This window comes from Talpa occidentalis, unplaced genomic scaffold (genome assembly GCF_014898055.3).
Source record: "Talpa occidentalis isolate TD23 unplaced genomic scaffold, MPIMG_talOcc4v2.1 talOcc4.13, whole genome shotgun sequence".
Classification (NCBI taxonomy): domain Eukaryota; kingdom Metazoa; phylum Chordata; class Mammalia; order Eulipotyphla; family Talpidae; genus Talpa; species Talpa occidentalis.
This window is the reverse complement of record NW_023601322.1, coordinates 29,599,548-29,610,088: the sequence shown is the minus strand read 5'-3', so window position 1 is coordinate 29,610,088 and position 10,541 is coordinate 29,599,548. Positions and strand designations below refer to the sequence as shown.

The window sequence follows — 10,541 nt, the reverse complement described above, 5'->3', positions numbered from 1 at the left end:
TAAAATCATGAAAAATGCTAAACCATACCATTATACAGCTGAAAGGCAGCTCTCCCACTGAACCACACATCTGGAGGAAGCACACAACTGGAGGAAGCGTGTGAATTCAGGGCATAAGGCCAAAGGGAAGCAAGACTAACACTGTGAAAGATTCTATCAGTGTCCCTTCGTTTCCCAATCAGTGCCCTTATACCTCTCTTTGTTGTAAGGCATCCAGTTTTTTTCTGCTTTCAAACATGCTCATTTTTTTCTACTCCATTTGTAGTTCTTGTAGTGGGTAAAGTGAAGATACAGTTTTTGAATGAATAGGAGTGGGTGGATTGGGGGAGTTCAAGAGTACTTGTGCTTTGTTATACACAACTGGTTGCAAAAAGTGCATTTTATTACCTTTTACAATTTTCCATTTGTATTAAGTTTTTCTATTGCAAAGGACTTGCAACTTGATTAAGTATTATATTAGCTTGGGCTACTTAATGATACTTAGATTTTTTTCCTTTATTGACATACAGCACTGTGTAACAGATTCTTGAGGTAAAAATCTATGTACCATAAAGTTCACTAGTTTCAAATGTACAACTCAATTTTTAGTAAATGTATGAAGTTCCTTACTCTAAAAAAATTTCTAATGCTCATTGCAGTCACTCCCCCAACCCCAGTCCTGGGCAACCACTGAACAACTAACTCTATATATTGTAGTTGCCTTTTCCAGACATTTCATCAATCACACAATATGTGCTCATGTACATCTGGCTTCTTAGCTTAATGATTTGAGGTACTTCTGCATGGATATTTATAGTTACAACATAAATGGATATACCACATTTTGTTTATCTGTTCACCAGTTGTTGGACATTCAGATAGCTTCAACTTTTTGGTTATTATGAATAATGCTGCTATGAATATTTGTATACAAATTCCTATATGGACATGTTTTCCATTTTCTTGAGTATACATCTAGGAGTCAAACTGTTGGGTCAGATGGCATTTTTATGTATAACCTTTAAAGAACTTAATCGTTCCCCAGTGTCCGCACCATTTCACATTTCCATTAGCAATGCATGAGGGTTTCTAATTTCTCTATCTCATCACCATCATTGGTGATTGTCTTTTTTACAATAGCCATTATAATGGTTGTGACTTGCAATTCTCTAGTGACAAAAGACATTGAGCATCTTTTCAAGCCACTGTTGACCACTGAAATATTTTCTTTGGTAAAAAATGTCTGTTGGATTCTTTTACCCAATTTAAAATGGATTATTACTTTTATTGAGTGGTAAGGGTTTTCCATAGATTTTGAAGTCTTTTATCAGATATACCATTTATATAGACTTCTTCCTAACATATGGTATTTGGGGAAGTCAATCGAGACAGAAACATGAATGACTTTAGAAAAATTATTTATTACAAGAACGGTTGTTAACGCCTAATTTAAGTGACAAGAGGACCGGGGCTTGTTTTCTCCGGGGTAAGCTACGGCTAGATAATGGAATTAGTGGCAAGAAGCAATGTTCTGAGAGGGCACCATGGAAGGACCCCTCTCAGGCACTTCGCGGGAGACACTTCCCCAAACAGTTCCCATTACCAGCTGCACAAATACCCCCAAAATTAGGTTTCTAAATTCTCTTCATGCCGATTCCTCATGCAAAGCAATGGAGCTGCCCTACGCGTGCTACTCACCAAAGAGATCCAAACTTCAAAGTGCTGTTTCCTTGTGGTACATTAAAAGGTTAATCATGAGTCACTTTGTTTCAAAATATTACATAAGTACTTTTTAAAAAGCAACGTTTGACTTTAATTTTAGTATACTTGGGGAATGGAGATAAGCCGAAAATAGGATAAATTCCAGAGTTAATCTTCGCTAACGTTTTCCTCCTCACAGCCTTTTGGTTCTTTCTATAAACATATAGTAACATTTATTTCTTTTTTAATGGGGCCATTTAAATACTATCGTAAACATTCGTCTCTTTATCATTCCAGTTCCTGGCGGGCACTCAAGGGACACAGACCTCTGAATGACTTAAGTAGAAAATTCATTTATTAAAAGAACGGCTGGTAACGCCTAATGTGAGGGACAAGAGGACCGGGATTTTGTCTTCTCCAGGGTAAGCTCCTGCCAGGTACCGGCACAGGGCCGAGGAGCAGCGTTCTCGAGAGGGCACCCCGGCAGGGCCCCCTCAGGCACGGCGCGGGAGACGCTTCCCCAGCCAGTTTCCATTCTGCGGGGGGCCGGGGCGTCCGTCCCCCGAGGCCCGGCTGCCTCTTCCGGCGGGGCCGGTCGCTGGCCTCCCCTCGCCGCCCACCCTGGGTCCGGGATCTCGGGGCTCCCCTTCGCCCAGCGCGGGGCCCAGCCGGGTCGCGCGAAGGCGCCGCCGCCGCCCGTTCTCCAGCTCCACTCCGGCCTCGGCCGCTCCCGGGCGCGCCCCCCGGGCCAGGGGCGGTTTTGTGCCCGTTCCCCGGCCGACCCCGGGACCACTTCGGCGCGGTGAGGGCACCTCCATTTCCTCCCCGCCCCTGACGGGCTCGACGAGAAACGGCCCGAGTTTCATTTTACTTGCCGCGACAGGCTCTTTGTCCGCGCGGGGGTCAGGGGGAGCCACCGGCGGGTCGGCGGGGCCGGCCGGGTCGCGGGCCCCCCGCGCGAGCCCAGGCCGCCGGGAGCGCGGGCCCCCGGCCCCGAGGGACGCGCCGCGGCCCCGCGGTGGGCTCGCCGCAAGGGCGAGGGGCGGCGCATCCGGGTGAGCGCGCGGCGCCCCCGCCTCCCCCGCGCAGCCGCACGGGCCGCCGCCGCCGAGCACGCCGCGCGCAGGGAGGACCGCGCCCGAGCGGCCTGCGCGGGCGGCCCTGCTGCCCCGGCCCGCCGCGCGGAGGCGGCCCCGAGCGAGCGGCAGCGGCGGCGGCGGCATGCAGAGCCGCCCGGAGTAGCGCGCCGAGCCCCCAGGCCCGGCGCGGAGGCGGGGGCGGGCGCGGCGGAGGCGGGGCCCGCGCCGGGCCCGCCCGCCGGGGGAGCCGCCGGCAGTGGCCGAGGAGGCGGCGCGGCGGACGGCGGCCCGAGATTAGCGCCCGCGCTGCGGCCCGCGGGACCGCGCCGCGACTGCCCGGGCCGGCCCTGAGGAGCGCCCGCCGCCGCCGCCGCGCGCGCGCGGACTGAGGTGAGTGCCGGCTCGCGCCCGGGCCGTCCCGGGGCCGTGACCGCTCGCGCGGGGTCGCGGGCGGAGGAGGAGGAGGGCCGGGCGGAGGCCGGGCCGCGGCCGCCGCTCCCGTCCCTTTGTGACCGGCGCGGCCGGGGCCGGGGCGCGGGCGCGCGGGGCGCGGGGGCCGGGCCGGGGACTCCGCGGCTCCTGGACGGGCGACGTCTCCGGTTGGCAACTGCAGTGAGCGGCGAGTTTCCGTCCTAGTTTGACATTGAGTTAGAACCGTTTTTCTTTAGAAGACGGAAGTTTGTTTTATTGACCAAATATACGGCTAAATATGGCTTCTGGGCTCCGGCCGGCCGTGCGGGTACTTGGAGCCGCGGTGCCAGGCTGACCCTCGCTGGGCCGGCGCGACGGGGGAGGGGAGGACACGAGGGCGGCCCGGGGCGGGGGCTTCCCCGGCCACTGCCGGGGAACAGGATCTAGCCCTAAATTAGCAAATATCGGTGCCTGGGGAGTAGCGGGCTTTAGCTATTTGGCAGCCCTTCCTGGAAGAATGAATGAATGAAATGTCATTTACTCATCTGTAATCAATGCCACGCTCATTTAAAGGTTGCCGGGAGTGGTGGTGATTTGCATTGTCACTGCCTCTCCCACCTTCTCAGCCTGCTTGAGTGAGGGTCCCCCCTCTTCGAAACTGGTGACCTTGGCCTCAATTTTCAAAGCCACTGAGCTAACCAGCCCTTCAACCACATGCCCTTAACCCTTAACTTTTTCTGGCAGGTGTGGGCTGTAGGTATAGTAGTCTTTGTGAGGGGCTTGGGGGAGAGAGAATGTCACCTTTAATCACACCTTATGCTTAATGCATTTGTTTGTAATACTTCCTGTCAAGAACCCAGAGAAGCAGGGTGTCTTGTCCTCATTTTGCACGTGAAGTTTAGGCCCTAAGAAGTTGTAACTTTCCAGGTCTCAAATCTAAGCAGCAAAGCTGAGGTTCAAACCTAGGCCTGATGAATCCGGTGCTCTTTACAGCATTTCTATGTCTAGACCTGGAATGGTCCCTGTGGTAGCCACTGGCCACATGTGGCTAGTGAAATTAAAGAAAATTATCTACTGACAACATTTCCAGTGTTCAGTAGCCCCCCTAGTCACACTGAAAACTAGCACTTGTCTAGACCATACATCCATTTATTCAGCAAATAAATATTTATTGAGTGCTATCTGTAAGGTAGTTTTAACTTCTGGGTGTATATGTTGAATAAGAGAGACCAACTGTTAATTGCCTTTATGGAACTTGCATTTTGCATCGTAGTTTGAAGGATGTCTCCTTGATACTTTACGGCAATGCTAATTCAAAGTGTAGTTTAGGGACCAGCAGCTGCATCCCTATCAGCTGGGAGTTTGGAAGAAATGCAAAGTCTCAGGTCCCAGCACACAACTGAACATGAAAGATTTCCATGTTATTTGTGTGCACAAATAACCTTATTTAAACACCAATTATAACTGGGCTTAACAAATGTTCTGATACATTGTTTCATAGGGCATTTAAGAAGCAGGCTGAAAAACTCTTGGGAGCACTCATTGTTTATGCCTATACTTGTTAAACGCCTGCTTTCTCCAATGGAGTATAAGCTTTATGAGAGCAGAGATTGTGTCTTCCTTTTCCAACCATGTATCCCCAGAGACTTCGTAGCACCTGCTAAGCAGGAGGCACACAGTAAATGCTCGTTGAATATATAAATGAGCCTGCTGAGAACTCAAAACTGGTTGTTAATCTCAAGCAGTCAAGCTAATTCTTACGGTATCAGGTGAGGGCTTGCTACCAGTGTCAAAATGAAGGTGGATCTATGTAGCTTTTAAGCTTGAAGCCACAGCTACCCTGGTCTGACTCACTTGTATGCCCTATCCCATCTTTTTAATAATATAAAAATAATATTAGTAAATTTGAATCTTAATGTGTATACCTAAATTCCAAACCTTATTTGAAATTCACCAGCTTTTCATTAATATCCTCGCTCTGTTCCTGGATCTAATCTAAGGTACCACATTGCATTTAGTTTGTTGGGTTTCCTTTGTCTTTGCTCTATGATAGTTTCTCAGGCTTTTCTTTTCATCGGTTGGGTAGACTCAGGGAGTCTTGGCTCTCTTTAAAGTACATCTTTTCACAGGCCAGATAGGATCATCCAGTTCTGGAAAAAGGCTCTCATATTCAAGAATGTAAAGTTAAGACAGGGATAACTTTCCGCTCTTACTTGTTCATGTTGTGTGGAGATGTACACCTTTTAGTATTTTATTTGCAGTAATAGATTTCTTTTGATGTAGTTGCTAATTGGTTGAGATGCAGAAGAGCGATACAACATTGCTATTGTGAACCACTGTTTAAAAATAAACTGAGTTTTGGGCCTCCCTGGTGGTGCAGCGGTTGAGCGCTGGGTTGCGAAGCTGCCCGCGGCCTCTGTGGCGCTGGTTCGATCCCCGGCTGTTCCCCGGCCACCAGAGGAGGGTCCCACATGGCGCGCAGACCTCTCCTGCTGCCTGCTGCTCCCCTCAGCAGTGACCTTCGGTCCTTGACCTTTCGGTCCTTCTGCCTGCTCTGCTCCCCGCTCTGGCTCTGGTGAATTCTCTCACCCTCCCGCACTTCTGACTGTACCAAGTGCTTGTATAAACAAAACAAACAAACAAACAAATAAATAAAAAAAATAAAAAAAAATAAACTGAGTTTTTATTTATATGATGTATTAAGGACTGGACTGAGGTGCAGGAGCAAGAATGAAGGCGAAATTAGCTGAAAGAGGCAGGTCAGAGAGGAACCAAGGCAAATGGAGTGTCAGTTAATGGAGGACAAGGAGTGGGTCTGACTGATAGAGAATGAGAAATGAATACGTTCGTTTATTCAGTATTTTTCGAGTGCTTAATGTGTGCCAGACCTAGTGCTAGATACTCAAGATAACTGGAGATGGGACATCATTAAACAGATCAAATAAATGCAGATAAATACTTAGTAACTACAACTTGTGCTATAAAGAAAAGACTGTTGGCAGTACTTACTCCAGGACTTGCCCACATTTCATCTTCATCTCCTTTATGAAATCTTTCACTATTCATTTATACCTGAGCATGTGGTTTTTGAAAATAATACTTTACATTTATATCTCTGTGTCCTCACTATGTGAGCAGCACAAAGCCAGGATTAATAAAGTGCTGTTGAGTGTTAGCATTTAGATGACTATCAGTGAGTGAAGGTTGACTTTTTAATTAAACTTTTCTGTGATATAATTGTGGGTCCACATGCAGAATAACCCTTTGTACCTTTTAAGTCAGTTTTTCCCACTGGTCTCGTCTTAAAACTATAATACAATATCAGGCCCAGGATAGTGTCAATGTTACAGCCAGAATAGGAAGCTTTCCATCACCACAAAGTTTCTGCTTCTTGTTCTTTTATATGCCACACCTACTTCCCCACCCACCTTCACACCTCCCTAAGCCCGGACAATTACTAATCTGTTCTCCATTTCTATAACTTTGTCATTTCAAGATTTTTTTATAGATTTATTTATTTATGCATACAAGAGCTGGGGTGTAGTGCAGAGGTTGGGGGTGGTAGTGAGAGGATTCACCAGAGACAGTGGGGAGCAGAACAGGCAGATTGACTGGAATACACTGCTGAAGGGAGCAGCGGGCAAGACAGGAGAGTCTGCTGTGCTGTGTGGGTACCTCCCTGGTAGGAATCAAACTCATGCTGCAGAGGCTGCGGACTGCTTCATAGTACTGATGGACCACTTCATAGTACTGACATTTAACCCCTTGTGCCACCAGGGAGGCCCCTCAAGATTTTTTTTTAACAAAAATAAGTACCTTTGGAATTGCTTTTTTCCCCCTATTCTGTATACATAGTACACTTAAAAGTCATCCTGGTTGTTATGTTTATCAGTAATTCATTCCTTTTCATTAATGAGTAGTATTTCATTCCGTTTTCCTTTGACCCATGATTTTAGAAGTATGCTTAGTTTCCAGTTCTTCCTTTTATCCTATTATCTATTCCTGTTTTCTTATTATCTTTTGATTTTGGTTTCTAGTTTGATTCTGTTGTGATTAGAGAACACAGTGATTAGGTTTAAGTTTGTTGAGATTTGTTTTAAGGCTCATGGCTCTGGTATACTGTGGACACTTGAATATGTTTTCTTCTGTTGAGTGGAATATTCTGTAAATGTCAGTTAGATCCTATTGACTGGCGTTGCTGAGTTCTTTATATTCTTGCTGATTTTCTATCTAGCTATCCTGTCAGCTGCTTAGAGAGGGGTGTTGAAATCTCTAACACTACTTAGGCATTTGTCTATTTCTCCTTTTAGGTTATATTAATTATTAGCTTTACATACTTACAGTTCTCTGTTTGGTATATACATATTTAAGGTTGCTATGTTTTCTTGTGGATTGATCCTTTTTATTATACACTAAGTCCTCACTAAGTGTTGTTAATTGGTTCTTAGAAAATGCAATTTTAGAATGTCATACAATGAAAGTGTTGCTTCATTCAACATTGGCCAGGATTTTTCCCTCATCATTACAACAAAAATGATGTCAAACAAAATGATGCCATTTGAGGACCTGCAATTTAATGTTTTTGCACTTTCTCCAGTAATTTTCTTTGCCCTGAATTCTATTTTATCTGATACTATTAGAGCCACTCTTCTTTTTCATTTGATTGCTTTCCTTGTCTTTTTCCATTCTTTTACTTTAAGTCTGCTCATATTGTTAGACAGCAGATCTTTGAATAATATTGCTAGTTTAATGACATTTTGTTAACAGTGTTGCTGAGGGAAAAAAAGATTGATTCTGGTATAGGTCACTATGTGAAGTTTGTATTTTCTACCTGTGTCTTCATGGGTTTTCTCTGGCTTTTTTGGCTTCACCCACATCTCAAATATGTGCAGGTTAGGTTAATTGGTATGTGTGAGCGCACGCTGAATGGAATGGCTTCCTATCCAGAGTTGGTTCCCACCTTGTGCCCTGAGCTGCCAGGATATAATCTGGACACCCTTGACTCTGAAATGAAATAAACGGGCTGGAAAATGAGTGAATGAATGACTACAAATTATTGTTTAATATCAGAAGTGGGTTGTGTGTGTGTGTGTGTGTGTGTGTGTGTGTGTGTGTGTGTGGTGTCTTTGTTTAGAAGTTTGGTGATGTTTTTCCTGACCCAAAATTTACTCTTGTTTATATCAATTAACCTATGGTAAAATTGATTTCATTTTATCTTTTTTCGCTTAAAGAGGTTTCTAAAATCTACCCACAATGTTGATTGAGGATATAGCTATATTTGAAGTAAGTTTCATGTAGATAGGATACAGTTGGGTCATGTTTTTAAATCCACTCAATCAATCACTGTCTTTTCATTGATGCCTTTACACTATTACATGTAATTATAGGTCTAAATATTGAGTTGTTGGAAAAGTCATGAGATGTATTTTTTCTGTTTTTCAAGCAAAACTGCATCATGACTTCTGACAACCTAATATTAGGGCTTAAATCTGCCCTTTTTGTTCCCGGTTTGATTTTTGAATTTCCCCCCTGACTTCCGGTGGGTTACTTGAACATTTTAAAGAAATCTATTTTTACTTTTCTGTATTGTCTTTGCATGTGTTTCTTTGTATAGCTTTTTACATTAAAATAACTTTACTGGTTGCTCTAGACATTGCATTAAGTTATCACTATCTGTTGGTGTCATCATTTTACCTGTTCAAGTAAAGTATAGAAATTTTAATTCCCTTTACATCCATCCCTTTGCCCTCACTCCATTTTAATACAGTTGTAAATATTTTCTTTATGGAGCAGCATATCACACAGTGTTACAGTTTTTGCTCCCACAGTCAAATGTAATTGAGAGAATTCAAATGGAGAAAGAAGGTGTAGTCACTTGTGATTTTGCTTAATGTGTCTTCCCTTGATATCTTAAGATTTCTTTTTGTTTAGAAAACTTCATTTAACCATTCTTTAGGGTGGGTCTGCTGGTAACATTCACTTAGTTTTCCTTCATATAAAAATGTTTTGATTTCCATTTCATTCCTAAAGGACGTTTTCTTTGGGTATCTGATTCTGTGTTGATCTTTTCTTTCAGCAGTTGAAATGCATTATACTACTACTCTGATGAAAAATCCTCTGCTATTCAAATAGTTTTTTTTTTTTTCCTAAGATTGATTTATTTATACAAGAACTGGGGTACAGGCCAGATGCGCGTGAGGGTGAGAGGATTCACCAGAAACAGTGCGGGGAACAGAACAGGCAGACTGACGAAATATACTGCTGAGGGGAGCTCCGGGCATGACAGGAGAGTTCTGCCGTGCCATGTAGGACCCTCACTGGCCGGGATCGAATCCGCTGTACAGAGGCTGCAGACAGCTTCACAGCGCTGCGCTCAACCACGTGCACCACCGGGGAGGCCCTCAAATAGCTTTTTGTCTGTAGTTAAGGTGTCATTTTTCTCACTGTTCTTAGAACTTTTCTTGTCTTTCATTTTCAGAAGTTTAATTTTGATCATCTTGGTGTGGATTTCTTTGGATTTATCCTGTTCATTTAGCTTCCTGAACTGCAGGCCTATGTGTCTTGCTAAATTTGTACTATTATTACTTTTAGTACATTTTCCATCCCATTCTCTCCTCAACTTTCAAGAATGTGAGGAATTGAATGTTAAATCTTTTGTTATGGTTCCACAGGCTCCTAAGCACTGTCAGTTCTTCTTTAGTTTATTTCTGTTGTTCATACTGGCTAATTTCTCTTGCTCTGTCTTCCAGTTCCTTTTCTCTGTTCTTTACATTCTGCTATTGAGCCCATTCACGTACCTATTTTGTTGTGGTATCTTTCAGCTCTAAAATTTCTGTTTCATTCTTGATATCTTATTTCTCAGCTGAGGTTACTTATTTTTATTTTGTTCAAGAATGCTTAAAATTGACTTTTAAGCATTGGACTGCTGTCACAGCTGTTTAAAATCATTGTCAGAGAATTCTAGCATCTCTGTCATTTTGGTGTTGGTGTCTGTTGAGTCTTTTCTATTCAGTTTGTTTTCATTCTGGCTGTTGGTATGAGGAGAGCTTTTTGATTAAAACCTGGAATTTTCATATCATGTTATAAAATTCTGGATCTTATTTATTCCTCTGTTTTAGTTTTTGAAACACAGTGTCAACAGGGAAAGGGCATTTGGTACTGCCTCATTGTTAGGAGGAATTAGAGGTACAGGATCTCCACTGACTCCAGTATTGATCAACACGATCAGTTAGATGTTCTTATTAATGGATGAAGAAAAGAGAATCCGGCCCCTTGATCTGTAAGAGGATACTACTGTTAGTGGTAATGGAAATAACAGTACTTTGGTGATAGTTAATGAGTGTCTTAAGATATGTTGAACTGTAGGTGCCA

The 10,541-nt window shown here is 44.3% G+C and overlaps 1 protein-coding gene across 2 annotated transcripts in view; it reads left to right on the top strand.

The window, feature by feature from the left end:
• Nucleotides 1–3,124: 3,124 nt before the first annotated feature.
• GALNT1 (polypeptide N-acetylgalactosaminyltransferase 1) overlaps nt 3,125–10,541 on the top strand; it is a 96,384-nt gene continuing 88,967 nt past the window's right edge. Inside the window, exon 1 of one of the 2 annotated variants that reach the window (XM_037508652.2) lies at nt 3,125–3,149. The gene's annotated coding sequence lies outside the window, so the exon portion shown is untranslated. The remainder of the gene's footprint in view (nt 3,150–10,541) is intronic. The other variant, XM_054694098.1, reaches the window with a different exon arrangement.